We start from the raw sequence: 15,907 nt of genomic DNA, 5'->3' as shown, positions 1-15,907 counted from the left end.
GAAGTGCCATAGGACCTGGGGCATGTCACTGGGCTTCACTGAGCCTCGATGTTCTCATCTGTAAAATGAGAGTGAACCACTACTTGGCTCAAAGGGTTGTCCGGAAGATGGAATGAGAATGCTTACGAAGCACTCAGCACTGTTCCTGGCACAATGTTATCTCCATAAGCTTCCCAGCAGGCCTAGGACTGCCAAGCCTGGGATGAGGGCATCATAGAATCAGGGGTTCTGAAGGCAGGCTTTTCTCCTTTGACAAACTTGGAGGTATAGGGAAAAGAGAGCTTGTTGTAGCTAAAGGATCCAGTTTGGGGTTTCTTTAGGTAGAAATCAAGATTTTAAGGTTTGGAAAGCAGTCTGGAAATCCTCTAAGATTGAGAAGAAGGCAACAGTTACATAGTCCAAAAGTGAGAAAGACAGGACAAGATAACCTCCACAAGCACCAATCAAGGAAGGATAGATTTCATGAGAGTGTCCGGCAGGCCTGCTGGAGGTACAAAGTTGCCCCACCAACCCTTGACTCAATTCTTCATTTCCCCTGGAGGAGTTGCTGGTGATTTAGGAATGGGTGGAATGGGTCCCAATTGCCCTAATCTGGTCATGCCGACCTGTGTCTCAAGCAGGAACCAGCACAAAAATAAAAGGAAGGGCACACAGGTTTGGCCCCGTTAGTTCCTTGGCAGGGTTGCTTCATCCTCCTTAGACAAGACAAGAGAAGCCAGGACTGGAAACTCATTGCTCCTGTCTAAGAGGTAAACATTCACAATCTAAATTACAGTTGGGAGGAACTGCCTGCATCTGCAAGTAACTGGGCAATTACCTCCTAATTAAGGTCTCATTAATTTGTTTTCGGAGGGTGAAAGCGTAGTACTTGATAGGTGTGCCCTGCCCTGCTTGTCACCAAGGTGTTGAAGATCAAGGAACTCTTCCATCTGATTAAATATAATAGCCCGATTTCTTCCAACACGATGAGATCTCCTAAACGCTTTAGCTTTGGAGCACTGGGAGGGATTGCAGGTTTTTAAAAATTTGGGGTCCTCTTTGTTTCCTGGGAAAAGGAAGCACCAGGAGGGGAAAAGACAAAAGGCAAAAAAAGATCAGTGTTTTTCAAAGTGTGGTCTATGGTTGCTCTTGCATCTGAATCACTTGCTTATTAAAAATGCAACTTCCTGGGGTCTGCATCAGTCCTGAGTCAGAAACTTCCCAAGAGATTCTTATGAACACCCTGATCTGAAAACCTCCGGTGGAGGCAGGAAGTCTTCTGGGGATACTGACTGCATTGAGAAATGAAGTACATGGACAACTAAAACATCATTTCAGCCAATAGTTTCTATACCCATCCCAGAAAACCTTTTACTTTCAGGGTAAAGCTTGACTTTTCCATGTCTACCCTCCATCCCATCAACAGGTGGAGGTGCACCTAGAAAAATGACCTGAAGAACAGAAGTCAGAGGGCGAAGCAACTGCATACTTGTATGTAAATCACTCCCCAGGCCATCAACGGTTGAGGTTCCACCTCCTTGGTCTCAGGTGTTGTAATGGTCAACCCCTTTATCTACTGATAATGAAGTTGAACATAAGTGATCTCCAGAAGTGGTTCACACGTGGCGCCCAGGTTCTTGAGAAACCACAAGTGATTGGCAAATGTTTCTGTTGCACACACAAACTTAAACAGTGCGTTTCCTTCAAGAGCTCCCCTCAACAGCGGCTGCACACTTGAAAGAAGAGACCAAGGCAAGAGGTCTGCCTTTCCCTTCCCCCACAGCTTCTTCCCCTTTCTGACGTCAGAATTTTCGCTGAAGTTTACAAGTCCAGCCTGGGGGAGAAGAACTATTGATAAAGAATAGTTCCCCTCTGAGGCACCAACTCCAGAGGCCACTGCCCTCTCAGAGCTGGTTACAAGCCTTCCTTTTTACTTGCTTCAGGAAGCCCGGGGGCCACAAGGCTCTGAACCGAAGGGGTCTTGTAAGACTTTGCATTAAAGTGTCTCTCAAATGCCTGTGTTCACTGCTGAGAGGCGGCATGCTGAGCCCTGCTCATGGAGTGTTTGATTAACAGGCAGCCCAGGTAATTCGGAAGCAGGTGGTAGTGACTGGCTCCCCACCCCCCCCCCCCAGTCCCGTTTAAAAATAGCAACTTGAACGGGATATATTTAACATACCATACAATGCACACATTTAAAGTGTAAACTCTAGAGTTTTTAGTATAGCCACAGAGTTGTGCAACCATCACCGTAATCAATTCTAGATTTTTCCTCACCCCAAAAAGAAACCCCGCCCTCCTCAGCTGCCACCGCTTTACCCTCCAGTGCCCCAGCCCTGGGCCCTATGCGACCTTTCAAATTAATTGAGGAGAATTTCCTCCTCAGTCCCTGCCAGCCAGGGCTGCTGTCTCTCAGCTGGGAGCCTGGAACTCTCCCCCACTCCTTCTCTGTGTTTACCTCCCCTCCCTCTCCTGAGGTCTACCACAATAGAGCAGCTGAAATGACAGTTTGGAAATGTCCTTTACTGTGAAAACTCAATGGCCTTTGTCTGTGGGATTTGAAATTTTGAGGCGAGTGTTGGCAGTCAGGAGTTAGGGAGGGGGAGGGCTGAGGACTGGGGAGAGTGAAGCCTGCCACTGATTTCCAAAGTGAATCATCTCATCTCTGTGTTTCTCGGTTTTTGCTCCCATAAAATGGGGAGAATCCCCCTGAATCCCATCTCAATGAGGGAAGTGTGAAGATGAAGCAATCTGTGTTTGTTAGAACACTTTGAGATCTTGGATTAAAGGCTTTACTGAGGCATAAGGTATTATTATAACAATAAATTATTTAATAGTAGGGTGAGGCCACTGAAGCAAGAATTGGTGGGGCCAGAAAGGAGAGGCTGTGACTGGAGGCGCTGCAGCCCAGAGCCCTTGGGCCCCAGATGCAGATTTTTGTTCTTGGAGGTGAGATTGTATATTTCTCACAAATTCTATGGGCTGTTCTGTTTGAATTCAGCATTGTTTTACTGCAGGGGTTCTTACCTGGGGTCCGTGAAAAGATTTCAGGGGGTCTGTGAGCTTGAATGGAAAAAAATCAACTTATTATCTTTATTTTCTCTTACCTCTGATGTTGAGTATCATAAAACTATCTGTCCCTACTTTCTGAGAAGGGGTCTGTGGTTTTCACCTGACTGGCAAAGGGGTCTTTGGAACAAAAAAGGTTAAGAACCCCTTCTTTACTAAGTGCTCCCTACATGACTTCTGCTATGTTTTTAGGAAAATGTCTTTTATTTCCTAAAGGAGACTACAATGTCTTTAGGAAATAAGCTACATAAATTAAAACAATTAGAAACAATGCAAGACATTGCAATCACGTGCTGAACTGAGTATAACCCAAGTCAACAAGAAAGCAGGCTAGGTGGTCAAGGGCAGGATGGGTGGTCAAGGGCAGCGACCCGGAACCACCACCGGCTAGTTTTGTGATCTTGCCTGCAATTCGTGTAAAGGGCTTAGACTCATGGCTGGCATACAGTAGGCACTTAAATGTGGCACCTCGCTGGACTCTTGTCCCGCTCTGCTTTTGGCTGGTTTTCCAATATTGGCCAAGATGCTCCGTCCCTCAGCACCCTACCTGTACCCTAGGGATAAGGATACCTACCACCCCACCAGGGGGCCGCAGGGATCCAGGAGAGGATATCCGTAAGGAGCGCAGGCCCCGCACAAGGGGCGTGAAGACTACGAGGGTCCTGGCTGAGGAGTGGGGGGCGCTCTCCCTAGAGGCTTAGTAAAGGGCGGGGGCTTCTTTGAGAGCTGGAATTTCAGGTCGGCCCCAAGCACTGGTAGGATCTGAATGATCAGAAAGGCAGGAACCATTGGCGGACGCTCGAGGATGGGCTGAAAGGCAGGAAGGGGCTGGGGCTTCTCATGTTTTCCTCCAGCACAAGCCTGGCGGGCGGCATTTGGACGTTTGGTAGAGGTATTTGACCTCCGACCCCCATTCCGCAATCTGCTCTCTCACCTTGGAGTGGGCGGTCTGGGGCTGGAGACCCTCCCCCCCTAAGGAATGTGGGCCCGGCTCGCAGGGCCCGCCAATCGGAGCGCCTACCGCGTCCCGCGCGCGGGCGCGAGTACAGCTCGGCCATCTTCACCCCACCCTCTCCCAGGATCCTGTTTCAAAGTCACCTGAAAGCCATTTCCTCTGCGGGCCCGCCCCTCCCTTTCCCTCCGCTCCCAGTAATTCACCTGGAGCTTGCATATGCCTTGAGCAGCCTTTTTATGTGTGTTTTGTTTTTACTAAGAACTATAGACCGTTTACTATACACACTGGTCTACACTCGGATATGGTTCTGAGAGCCTTCTCCCGAGGAACTGATGACCTTAGCCAATGTGTTTGTGTGTGTCTGTGTGTGGGGGGGTCGTTCCTCTTCTGGGGTTCAGTCTAGGCTTGGCTCCTGGCTTTGCTCTGGAACAAAATCTTCATTTTTTCTTTAGTACCTTTATTGATGAATTATTACGGTTTTAAAAATGTATATCCTTGCTCAAAATCCAGCCTGGTGTATCGAGTACCCTTGCCCTTCCCCCAGCTTCCACGTTTGTGCCATCCATGCTCATATAACCACGCACAAACCTAAAGCTTGAGAGTTTTCTGTCTGTTTTACAAAGTCAGGATTCTCTAACCCACGGTTCATTCATCTCACTCCACAGCACTTTGGTGGAACTCCCTCGAAGTAATCAGCTTCTTCCTCCCAGTCAGTTTCTCTGGGGATTGGATTTACATTTGTAAAGACCGAGTCCGGGTGAGGAATTCAAGACGTGACTTTCTGACTCAGAAAGACCGCGATGACGGGCTGTGGTAGGACCGGGGCCCCCGACGCCAATCCCAACTAGTGGACACTTGAGAAAAGACTTCTTTCCCTAAATAGGGACTCGTGGGCCGCTCGCTGAGAAGCCGTGCGGCGCCCTCTCTGGAGCCGGTGAAATCAGGTCTGCGACACCTTCCACGTGCGTCTTTGCAGCTTAGGGCGTCTGGGATACCCCGGAGGCTCTCGTTTCCGCCCGACTGACACCGCCAGGGCCGCGCGCTCGCCCCACCTGCGGGCGTTAATCTTTAGCTGCGCCCGATCCCCGCCGCCGCCACCGCAGCCTTTACCCCGGCTCCGGCTCGCAGCGCCGCGCCGCGAAGCTGCCCTGGGCCCCCGCGGAGCCGCCGATTGCCGGATTCCAGCGGCGGGGCCGAGTCTCCACCCACTGGAAAAATTCCTGATTCGCCCCTCCCTCCTCCCTCCCTGCCGCGGCGGCTCGGGCTCGGCTCGGCCCCGACTTCCTGCCGGGCGCTGGGAAGGCGCGCGCTGGCTGGGGTCCCTGGGGGCCGCGCTAGCAGCTGGCCGCGTCGCTGGCCGCGAAGGCGGTGGCAGTGGGCGGCAGCGCCCGGCAGCTTCAGCCCCTTCCGAGAGCGACTTTCAAACTTGCGCCGGAGTCTTGGCGGCACCTGGGCAGCCCAGCGCGCTGTGCGCGTCCGGACCCCGCGGGCTGCGACCGCTCGGTGAGTGTGCCGCGGCTCTTCCCTGTCGCCCTGCGGGTGCAGTTCGCGGAGGACTGGTGCTCCGAGTTGGGAGGCCCCTACCCGGACCTCCTGGAGCGCACGCTCTAGCCCCTCTCCGGGTGAGGACCGAGGACGGCTCGGGGCGGCGTTGGCTCCTCCTAGGGCGGCTCTCTCAGTGCAGGACCGGTGCGCGGGAGGGTCGTGCGAGTAGACATTTTCTGTCCTTTTCGTCCCCCACCCCGGAAACAAAAGGAGAGAATGCATCGGGTGGCCCCGAGGCTCAGTCTGAAAACTGAGGAGCCTGCTCCCACCTCCTTCCCCTGCGCTGCGCGCTCGGCTGCTCGAGGGCTGTCCTTGTCCCAGGCTGTGGGCGCAGGCGGAGTAGACTCTTCTGGGGAAGGACCGGGACTTCTGGTCGTGTGTGCCCCTGACGCGCCAGCAGTCTGTTCCGGGTTGGTGCCACACGGGAGTCTCAGCTACATGCCTTGGAATGATTAAAGAAGGTTTTAGAAACGAGATGTCGGGGAGACGAAAGCACTGGGTGTCACTGTCTGCCATGACCTCGCTCACTCCTAGAATCGTTTTGGTTATTTGCACCCTTGAAATTTTCAAGACGTTTTTAGGTAGCTACTCTTACTTTTTGGAGCTACTTTTGAAACCAAAAGGAAGAACGGAGTAGGATCTATAATGGTGGGAGCCTGGAGAGGGGAGGCCTTGGTGGGTGGGCTGTATTAGGGCCCCTCATAAGCGTTTCATCCTTAAGGCCACTGGCCAAGCTGCTAGCTGATGAAGGGGGCTGTCGCCTGCTCAGGGCCACCCGACGAGGCAGCCCAGTCTTTGTAAGCCTCTAGGGAACTCTGGACTGGGGAGGTGGCCCCCTGCCTTCCCAGCCGTGCTCCTGTGCGAGCCCAAGCACATTGCTCAAGAAATAAAGAGGGGAGACTAATGAGCACACCAGCTGCCTCACCTTGGGGGCCTTTGCAGCCTGTTCTCTGCTGGCTGGGAGAGGAGTTGTAAGTGGCCCAGCAGAGTGACCACCCCAGACTTCCTCTGCAGGAAACCTAGGAAGTTAGAACCCAAAGAGGTGCAGACAAGAACCCTGTTTTCTCTGCCGTTCACCCCTCCTCCCCTCATGTACCACGGCTGCTAACTCTTCTGCTGCCTCTGTATCCCCCATTCCCTTCCTGGAAGGTAGGGCTACCCGTTGGCTCCCTGGGTATCTTGCTCTGGGAATGGGTCAGTGAGTCTCGATAGGGTAAATCCCAAGGCAGAGTCATGGCAGTAGAGGAAGTAGAGGAAGTGGTTTAAGAGCTGCTTTGGAGTCCTTTCTCCTGCCTATTATCACAAGCGATGCAGCAAGGAAGAGTGGAAAGAGCACTGAATTGGGAGTCCAGGACAGGTCTTATTTGGATAGTCGCTTGGGCTAGAAAGTCTCTCAGCTTAGCCTTTTTTTTTTTTTTTAAGATTTATTTATTTATCCCCCCTCCCCCATCTTAGCCACCTTCGTTTACACTTGAAAGCATCAAGACAGGGAAAATAAAGTGACTTGAGCCTGGCAACTCTTGGCCGAGTAGGGACCAGAACTTAGATTCTGTCCCTCGGTCTAATCCATGCTTTTTCCAACGTGACCTGGGCATTCACTTACCTTGTCTGACTCAGTTTCCACATACTAAAGTGGAGTTACTTGCTTTGCCTTCCGCAGAGGGGCTGTGGTAGTTAAGGGTCAAAGGAAGCCACAGGACTAGAAAGCGTTCCACAGAACTTATACAAAATAAAGGGCTTGCTGTTGCTAGGAGGGGGTACCTTCAAGGGCTTTACCGCTTTACTGTAAGTAAAAAGACAGTAGATACCAGGAGCCAGTGGTGGAGGTTTCCGCCCTGGCCTATAATATCCCAGCTCCCGTGTAAACATTTGCCTAACTAAATCCACAGCTATCCCAGGGTCACTGTGTTTACACAGGAAGAGGCCAAAGGCCGTGGCCTGAGGGGTGACCTGGGCAGGAGGCGGCAGAGGGGCAGCATTCCAGATGTATGGCTCGCCCCTCCACAGCCACCATCCTTTCAGAGCCCAGGCTGGCCCCTGCATTGGAGGCTAAGTGTAAAGCCAGCTGGCCGTGCGCTCTTGTGTTGGGGGTTGAGGCTCTGGGCATCGGGAGGGTGGTGCCTTTGCAGCTGCACTCAGGACTGTCTTCTGCTTCCCATCTGGGCCTTCCTCCCCCATCCCAGGCCTCCCCTCTGGCCCAGGCCGCTGCTCTGTCCCTCCTCTCTGGCCAGCTCCATGTCCACAGGCCTTTGTTCCAGAGCTGCGAGCCTGCCCTCCTCTGCCCTCCCCAGCAGAGCTCTCAGGCAGGGCCCTCGCAGCTGGAAAGCACTACTGCCAGCTAGAAGGCTCTACTGGATTCTCTTATTCCCTCTTGTCAGGCTCATCTTGGGGTCCCCAGCTCACCTCCAGCCAGGCCCTCTGACCCTCTTTTCTCGGCTCTCCTTTCTTCCCTCAATGGATCATCTTCATTTCTTTCCTATACTCATGCCTCTTAGTTCTATTTTAAAGTAGTCATTCATTCCGTGATTACTTAGCACCCAGTATATGAATGCGAGGTCCTGGGGACATGCCAGTGAACAAAACAGACAACAATCTGTGTCCTCTGGGAGCTGACATCCTAGTGGAGGAAGCTGACAGTAAACAAGATGAAGGGAAAGAGCATGTCAGTGATGAGAAACATAATAGGAAAGGTGGTTGTGAATTGACGCCAGGTGGCCTCGATGATATTTAGACCCTTCCCTGAGGAAGGGATTTTGAGAATTGCGGGAGGAGGTGTTTTCCTTTCTTCCTGATTTCCCACCCTTGAAACCTAGTTCAAGCAACTGAGACCCCTGCCTAACTGGGATCCCGGTGAGGCTGCTCCTGGATGTGCCGTTCCATCTTCAGTCCCGGCAGCACAGCACGGCGTTGAGGTACAGGGTTTGGAGTTGGGGCACACCTGAACTGAAGTCCCAGCATTCCAGCTTACTAGTCCTGCGGCCTTTTGACCTGGTGCAGAACTCCTTGAGCCATGTTTCTCACCGATAAAATGGGTTTAATCATCATACCTATTACCTTTGGTGTTGTGAGAATGAATAACAGATGCTGTGTGTTCAATGTTTAGCAGAACCTAGAGATGTATTCAATAAATGACTTTTTATTGTTATTGAACCAAACTCTATAGGGATAGCACAAGACAGTTGTTTTTTGTTGTTTGTTTGTTTTTGCTTGTTTTTAGTACAAGCTATTTAGTGCTATTGCTGAGGACTCCAGATGAAAAACATACCATTTTAAGTATTGGGTGGGAGTGAGGAAAGTAGGAGGGAGGTGAAAATAGAAATCCTAGTTAGCAAAGACCCTCAGTGACGCTCTTCTACCCTAGATTCCTGATAGGTGAGGATTTGGGACTCCTGGGTCTGTGCTGCCCGCCCAGGTGACAGAAGGACCTTCCCTGGCTCTGGAACTCCCCCTGCTTCCTAGCAGCCCTGGTGAATCATACCTTGGTCCCTGGCCTCCCTACCCAGCCTCAGTCTTGCTCTGGGAAGGCTAGCTTCTCCTCCCCCCAATCTCCTGGAGGGGAGAAGGAGGTGTGGGGAAAGGGAGGGACTGGAGGGAGCTGGGCGAAGGTGGGTGAAGCTGTTCTGGGGAGCCAGCAGAGGGGCGAGAAGATTCTGACGTAGGCGCTAGAGTTTCAAAAGGGTTCCTCAGGGACAGAATTTAGAGCAACAGAATGAGCGTGGGCTGGCTGCCCTAGGAGTCTCCTCGCCTCCTAGCTGGAGCCACGCACCTCAGAGGGAGGGGCCTAGTGTAAAACACTGCTGTCAAAACCTGTGGGGAGCGGCTTCCTGGGGGCACTGCCCTGGCTCAGGAAGTGAGGGCTGGGTGGAGGGGAGTGAGGCTGAGGGAAGTGGTCATCAGCCGGACCACTCCCCCGGAGGGGCAGCCAGGCAGGCCCTGCGGTGAAGGAACTTCCGGGCTGCCGCTTGGTGCCCACAGACAAGGGTAAAGCTAAGATGTAATCTGGCCTAAGAGGAAGTTGCAGAGAGCGCGCTGAGCCACCCCAAGCACTCTTGTGATGAGAAGTTCGGGTGACCTCAAGTCAGAGGAGAAAGAAGACTGGGCGGGGTAGAGGGACCTTGACCAGAAGGAAGCCTATCTGGACACACTGGTGGTCACTTCTGGATGGTAGCTGTGGGTCTGGGGATAAAGACTGGTCGTCTTAATTGGCTCCCTGTTCTTGACTCTTGTTTTGATTAGAAGCTCTCTGAGGGCAGGAGCTTGACTCATCTTTGTGGCCACGTAACAGCAAGAACCAGGCAGGGTGTGATCAACAGGGTCCCGTCCCGATGGTATTCTGGGTTGGTGGTCTCATCTGCTCCAGCTTTTGTTCCATGGCGGTAGGGGGCAGAAGACAGTGGTGGGGATTAAGCCCAGCCCTGGGTAGGCTGTTGCCACCTGAGGAGCTAAGCGAAAGAGAGAGCCAGACTTGTTACACCTCTCTCGCTGGCCTTGGGGGAGAGAGCTCTGATTTAAGCTCGAGGAATGAGTTTTTAAGGACTTGTACCCTCCTGCCCACCGAGCAGGCTCTGGGCCTGAATGCAGGACCTCGTCAGGGTTCCACTGGTGCAACGGTGGCTGCAGATGCACAGTCTGAGTGTCCTAGAAGTTGCCCTGGTCATGGCTGGGATCTGGGTGGAGAAGGTAAGGGAGGGACGCCGGAAGAGTGAAGGCTGTTTTTTCCAGGCCATGAGCTGGGTGTTTGTTTAAATCAGAGGTTCTTGAGCCATCGATGGGCAAGTACTTCTTGAAAAGGGAACCAATATTCATGCAGCCTCCATCTGCCCTGCTCATGGCTGTATCCCCAGAGTCTGCCAGCTAGTAGGGTTCCAGGAGATATTTGTCAAATAAGTAGAACCCTCCTTTGTGATGAAACCTTTGGATCAAAGAAGTATACACTCTTTTCACAAATGTTCTAGTCCTGTCTGAAAGTGCCCAGGATGTAGGATTCTAAGAAATTAACCTGTGGTCAGTTACTCTGATACTCTTTTGCTGCAGCCTAGAAAAATGTCTGGGTACTTAGTGTCATTGGGTGGGTCTTTTTAAAAATTTTTTAAAAGATTTACTTATTTATTCCCCGGCCCCCCTCCCCACCCCCATTCCCCTCCTCTTGCCCTCCTGTTTTGTCTGTGTTGTCTTTTTTTCTCATTGGATCCTGGGGACCTCTGATGTGGAAAGCAGTTCCCTGTCAATTGCGCCACCTCAGCTCCTGGTCTCTGCTGCGCTTCATCTTGACTCTCCCCTTGTCTCTCTTCTGATGCGTCATCATCTTGCTGCATGACTCACTTGTGCAGGCACTGGCTCACCACGCAGGCACTTGTGTGGGCACTAGCTCACCGCATGGACACGCTTTCTCTTCCTTTTTTCACCCGAAGGCCCCAGGGATCAAACCTGGGTCCTCCCATATGGTAGGTGGAAGCTCTACACTTGCGCCACATCTGCTTCCCTGGATCAGTCTTCCTGGGCTTGCTGCATTTTGTCCTCCTGCATATTGGTCCTAAATTGTGCAGGCGAGTGTGGATTTGACCTTGGATGTGGCTCATTTAATAGTCTATAACAGCTCTCCTATCCTGAACTCTCCCAAAGTTGGCCACCTAGCAGCTTGCTTATCTGCACGTAGCCAAGGAGGTCTTGGAACAGCCAAGGAACTTGAGTTGTCTTCATGCCAGCACCCTCAGTGCCTGTTTAACTCAGACATATAAGCTGCCAAGTACACAGACAGTTAAGGAAAAGGTAATAGGGGCTAAGACGACCAGCAGGGAGAGGACTGAGGACCACAGACAGTCCCCTGAACTTTGACAGTAAGAGTGGCATTGGAGTCGGGGGTGGGGGTCATTTATTTAGGGGGAGTGGCCAAGGACAGCTCGGCCCTCTGTGGATCATCAGTTTGATAACTCATGCTTTGCTGGTAATTGTGAACCCCAGTCGTCAAGGATTGGTTCACCTATGATCCCTGACTCCCTGTAGAAAGGCAGGGAAGTGGGTTACACATTCTGAGGAGATTCCTATCCGACTGGCTGAAATTGTGAAAAGTGTTGATATTTAGGTCATAATACCACTGATCTTCTCAACAGGCAAGCTAATCCTCTCAAATAGGCTGTACTACCCCCATCTTACAGATGAAGAAACTGAGTCCCCAGCAGCTTGGGTAACTTGACCAGGATCTGTCAGCTAATACTGGCAGGGATGAGGTTTGAACTTCAGAATAATTGGAGTACTTCTACCCTGTTTGTAAACCCTGTTCTCTCCTTTTTTGGGTAGCTCTCTCCCCAGAGGGTCCAGCTTGCCAAGATTTTACTGTGTTACAGGGGAGCCATAATGGATACAACCTTAGTTCAGCTCCACCCGCGCAGATTGCCATTTATACCAAAGGGCACTTGCCTCCATCAAAACAAGAATGTTTTCATTGCATTTACATTTTATGCATCTACCTGGGTGTTGTTTACCCTACTTGGGTGATACACAGCACTTTCCAAGGCCTGCAAATGACTGGGAGGAGCTGCGATTAAAAAAAATCTCAGGCCTCTCTTCATCAAGAGCTTTATTCCACTTTGTTTTGGTTCTTGATGCTGGTGAAAGACACTTCATGGTAAATCTTGGTACTGGTTGTTTTGAGTTAGTCTCCAGATGGGTATCTGGGGCCTCCTCTATGTAGAAATCTCTACCCTGTGTTTGCACCGTCCAGTTCTGGCCAGTGTTATTTTTACCATTTTTGCTTCTCTCATTTTCTTTAGAGAGAAAATGTTACAGAGAGGATTGAAGCATCCCTTGTACTTCTCCCTAAACCTTTTCTCTTTACTCCCTCTGCAGAATTAACCACTTTTCTGAATATGGTGTTTTTTATTCCTGCATGCTTTTTATATTTTTTACTGTTACAGTAATTTACAGTATCTTCCTAGTTTTTAATTTTATGCATATAGTGTATCATGTTCATATCCTTCTTGAACTTAGATTTTTTTACTTACGATTGTTTTCTAGAATTATCTATGCTAATATATTTAAATGTAGTTTGTTCACCTTAGCTGCTATATAGTGTCTATTGTATGGTTATATTACTTCCCCTTTTCGTGGGCATTTAGGTTGTTTCCATTTCTCATCACAATAATACTGTATTGCACATCCATGTACCTAGTCTTCTCTAGCAATGTGCTAGCAATGTGCCAGCAGTGGCATTACTGGGTCATGAGGTATGCTTTTTAACATACTGGCAAAGAATACCCTCAAATGATTTGTAACCAGTTTATTTTCTTACCAGGAAATAGCAGAGCTCCTATTTTGCTAACATTTGGTATTGTCGCTTCTAATCTGGTGGACATGAAATGCTATTTTACAGTTATTTTAACAACTAGTTTTTAAATTAGTACATCTTTGATTACAGGTAGGGTTTGTATATTTCTCATGTTTTATTGACCAGTCTAAAGTGTTTACTATTCTGTGAAGCTTTGCCCTTTACATTAAGAAAAAAAAATTTTTTTTTTTAAATCAGGTAATACATTCACATGATTCAGACTCCAAAAAGGGAGTTGTGAAAAGTCTGCCACCTCTGTCCCCTGCCACCCAGCTCCTATCTAAGACTTTCAATGTTAGTGATTCTTGTGTACCTTTTCAGAGGTAATTCTGTCCTCTCTTTTCTTAATAGAGTTGTCTTTTTCTTATTGGTTTTTAGAAATTTTAAATGTATATATGTGTGTCTGTTATATGATTAATCTTTCATAGGTTATATACATTATAAATATCTGTGGATTGTCTTGATTTTATTTATTTATTTTTAGTGTGAAGGTGATTTATTGCAAGTGCACAAGCAAAAGGAACTGGAGGAATCTTCCCCAAACCATTTCAAAGTGAAAATGGAAAGTAGGGTTTTTATAGGCAAAGGAGAGGGGTAGGGGAGAAGAAAAACAAGTGATGCCAAGGGTCTTGTGAGGAAGGTATGTGTAATTTCTCAGTCTTGTGTTGTCTTTTTTAAAAATTTTTAAAATTTTTTACATTTAATAATTGAACTAAAAAGAAAACAGTTGAATAAAAACAACATTTCTCAGTTAAATATACTGGATACATATAAAATTTTTAAAAATCATACAATATGTTACACAATATATTTGATTCATAGTAACACAATCATACCGTTTTTGTCCTTTTGTGTCTGGCTTGCTTCACTCAACATAATGTCCTCCAGGTTCATCCATGTTGTCATATTCTTTAGGACTTTATTTCTTCTTACAGTTGCATAATATTCCATCATGTGACTACACCACAGTTTTTTTATCCATTCATCTGTTGATGGACACCTGGGTTGTTTTCACCTTTTGACAATTAAGAATAATGCCACTATGAACATTAGTGTGCAGATGTCTGCTCGTGTCACTGCTCTCAATTCTTCTGGGTTATGCCCAGTAGTGGTATTGCAGGGGCACGTGGCAAGTCTATATTCAGTTTCCTTAGGAACTGCCAAACAGTCCTCCACAGTGGCTGTACCATTCTGCATTCCCACCAGCAGTGACAAATTGTTCCTATCTCTCCACATCCTCTCCAACACTTGTAGTTCTCTGTCTTTTTAATAGTGGCCATTCTGATAAGTATGTGATATCTCATTATAGTTTTGATTTGCATTTCCCTACTCATTAGTGATGATGAACATTTCTTCATGTTTTTTTTTTTTTTTTTGCCATTTGTATTTCTTCTTTGGACAAATATCTGTTCAAGTCTTTTGCCCATTTTTTAATTGGGTCATTCGTCTTTTTATTGTTGAGTTGTAACATCTCTTTATATATCCTGGATATTAAACCCTTGTTGGATATGTGATTTCCAAATATTTTCCCCCATTGAGATGGCTGCCTTTTCACCCTTTGACAAAGTCCTGTGAGGTGCAAAAGTGTTTAATTTTGAGGCAGGCCCATTTATCTATTTTTTCTTTTGTTGTACATGCTTTGGGTGTAAGGTCCAAGAAACCACCACCTTCTACAAGGTCTTGAAGATGTTCCCCTACATTTTCTTCTAGTAGTGTCATGGTCCTGGCTGTTATATTTAGATCTTTGATCCATTTTGAGTTGATTCTTGTATAGAGAGTGAAATAGGGGTCCTCTTTTCATTCTTTTAGTTACAGATACCCAGTTGTCCCAGTACCACTTGTTGAAGAAACTCTTTTGTCCCATTAACGTTAACTTGGTAGGTTTGTCAAAAACTAGTTAACTGTATAGCTGAGGGTTTATTTCTGGATTCTCAGTTCTATTCCACTGATTGATGTGTCTATCTTTATGCCAGTACCATGCTGTTGTTTTTTTTTTTTTTTTTAAGATTTATTTTATTTTTTCCTCTCCCCTTCCCCCCTGCCCTGTTGTCTGCTGTGTCTATTTGCTGTGTGTTCTTCTGCGTCTGCTTGCATTATCCCCTGGCATTGGGAAACTGTGTTTCTTTTTTGTTGCGTCATCTTGCTGCATCAACTCTCCCTGTATGTGGCGCCACTCCTGGGTGGGCTGCGCTTTTTTCACACAGGGTGGCTCTCCTTGCAGGGTGCACTCCTTGTGTGTAGGGGACCCCTATGTGGGGACGCTCCTGCATGGCACGGCACTCCTTGCACACAGCAGCAGCACTGTGGGTGGGCCAGCTCACCACATGGGTTGAGAGGCCCTGGGAATCGAACCCCGGAGCCTCCATATGGTAGATGGATGCTCTATCTGTTCAGCCCTGTCTGCTTCCCATACCATGCTGCTTTGACCACTGTAGCTTTATAATATGTTTCAAAATCAGGCAGCGAATTTCCTCCCACATCGCTCTTCTTTTTTTAGAATGCTTTTGGGTATTCTGGTGCACTTTCCCTTCCAAATGAATTTGTTAATTGCCTTTTTTAATTTTGTAAAGTAAGCCCTTGGGATTTTTTTTTTTTAAGATTTATTTTTATTCATTTCTTCCCCCCACCCTGTCCTCCTTTTGTCTGCTCTCAGTGTCCATTAACTGTGTGTTGTTCTGTGTCTGCTTGTATTCTCATTAGGTGGCTCCGGGAACCGTTCCTGCGAGTGGGAGAGAGGCGATTATTGTCTTGCGCCACCTCACCTCCCTGTTCTGCTCGGTCTTCTTTTTCTTTTTCTTTTTTAAAAAAGATTTATTTATTTATTTCTCTCCCCTCCCCCCCCCCCCCCCCCCCCCCCGCCCCGCCCCAGTTGTCTGTTCTCTGTGTCTATTCACTGCATGTTGTTCTTTGTCCGCTTCTGTTGTTGTCAGGGGCATGGGAATTTGTGTTTCTTTTTGTTGCATCATCTTATTGTGTCAGCTCTCCGTATGTGTGGCACCATTCCTGGGCAGGCTGTACTTTCTTTCACGCTGGGG

At 48.6% G+C, this 15,907-nt stretch overlaps 1 protein-coding gene across 3 annotated transcripts in view; it reads left to right on the top strand.

The window, feature by feature from the left end:
- Positions 1 to 4,666: 4,666 nt before the first annotated feature.
- Positions 4,667 to 15,907, top strand: part of PLEKHG3 (pleckstrin homology and RhoGEF domain containing G3) — a 45,929-nt gene continuing 34,688 nt past the window's right edge. For 2 of the 3 annotated variants that reach the window (XM_058293284.2, XM_058293283.2), the window contains exon 1: positions 4,667 to 5,506. The gene's annotated coding sequence lies outside the window, so the exon portion shown is untranslated. The remainder of the gene's footprint in view (positions 5,507 to 15,907) is intronic. The other variant, XM_071213878.1, reaches the window with a different exon arrangement.

Source organism: Dasypus novemcinctus, chromosome 3, assembly GCF_030445035.2.
Source record: "Dasypus novemcinctus isolate mDasNov1 chromosome 3, mDasNov1.1.hap2, whole genome shotgun sequence".
Lineage (NCBI taxonomy): Eukaryota > Metazoa > Chordata > Mammalia > Cingulata > Dasypodidae > Dasypus > Dasypus novemcinctus.
This window is presented reverse-complemented; position numbering and strand designations above follow the sequence as displayed.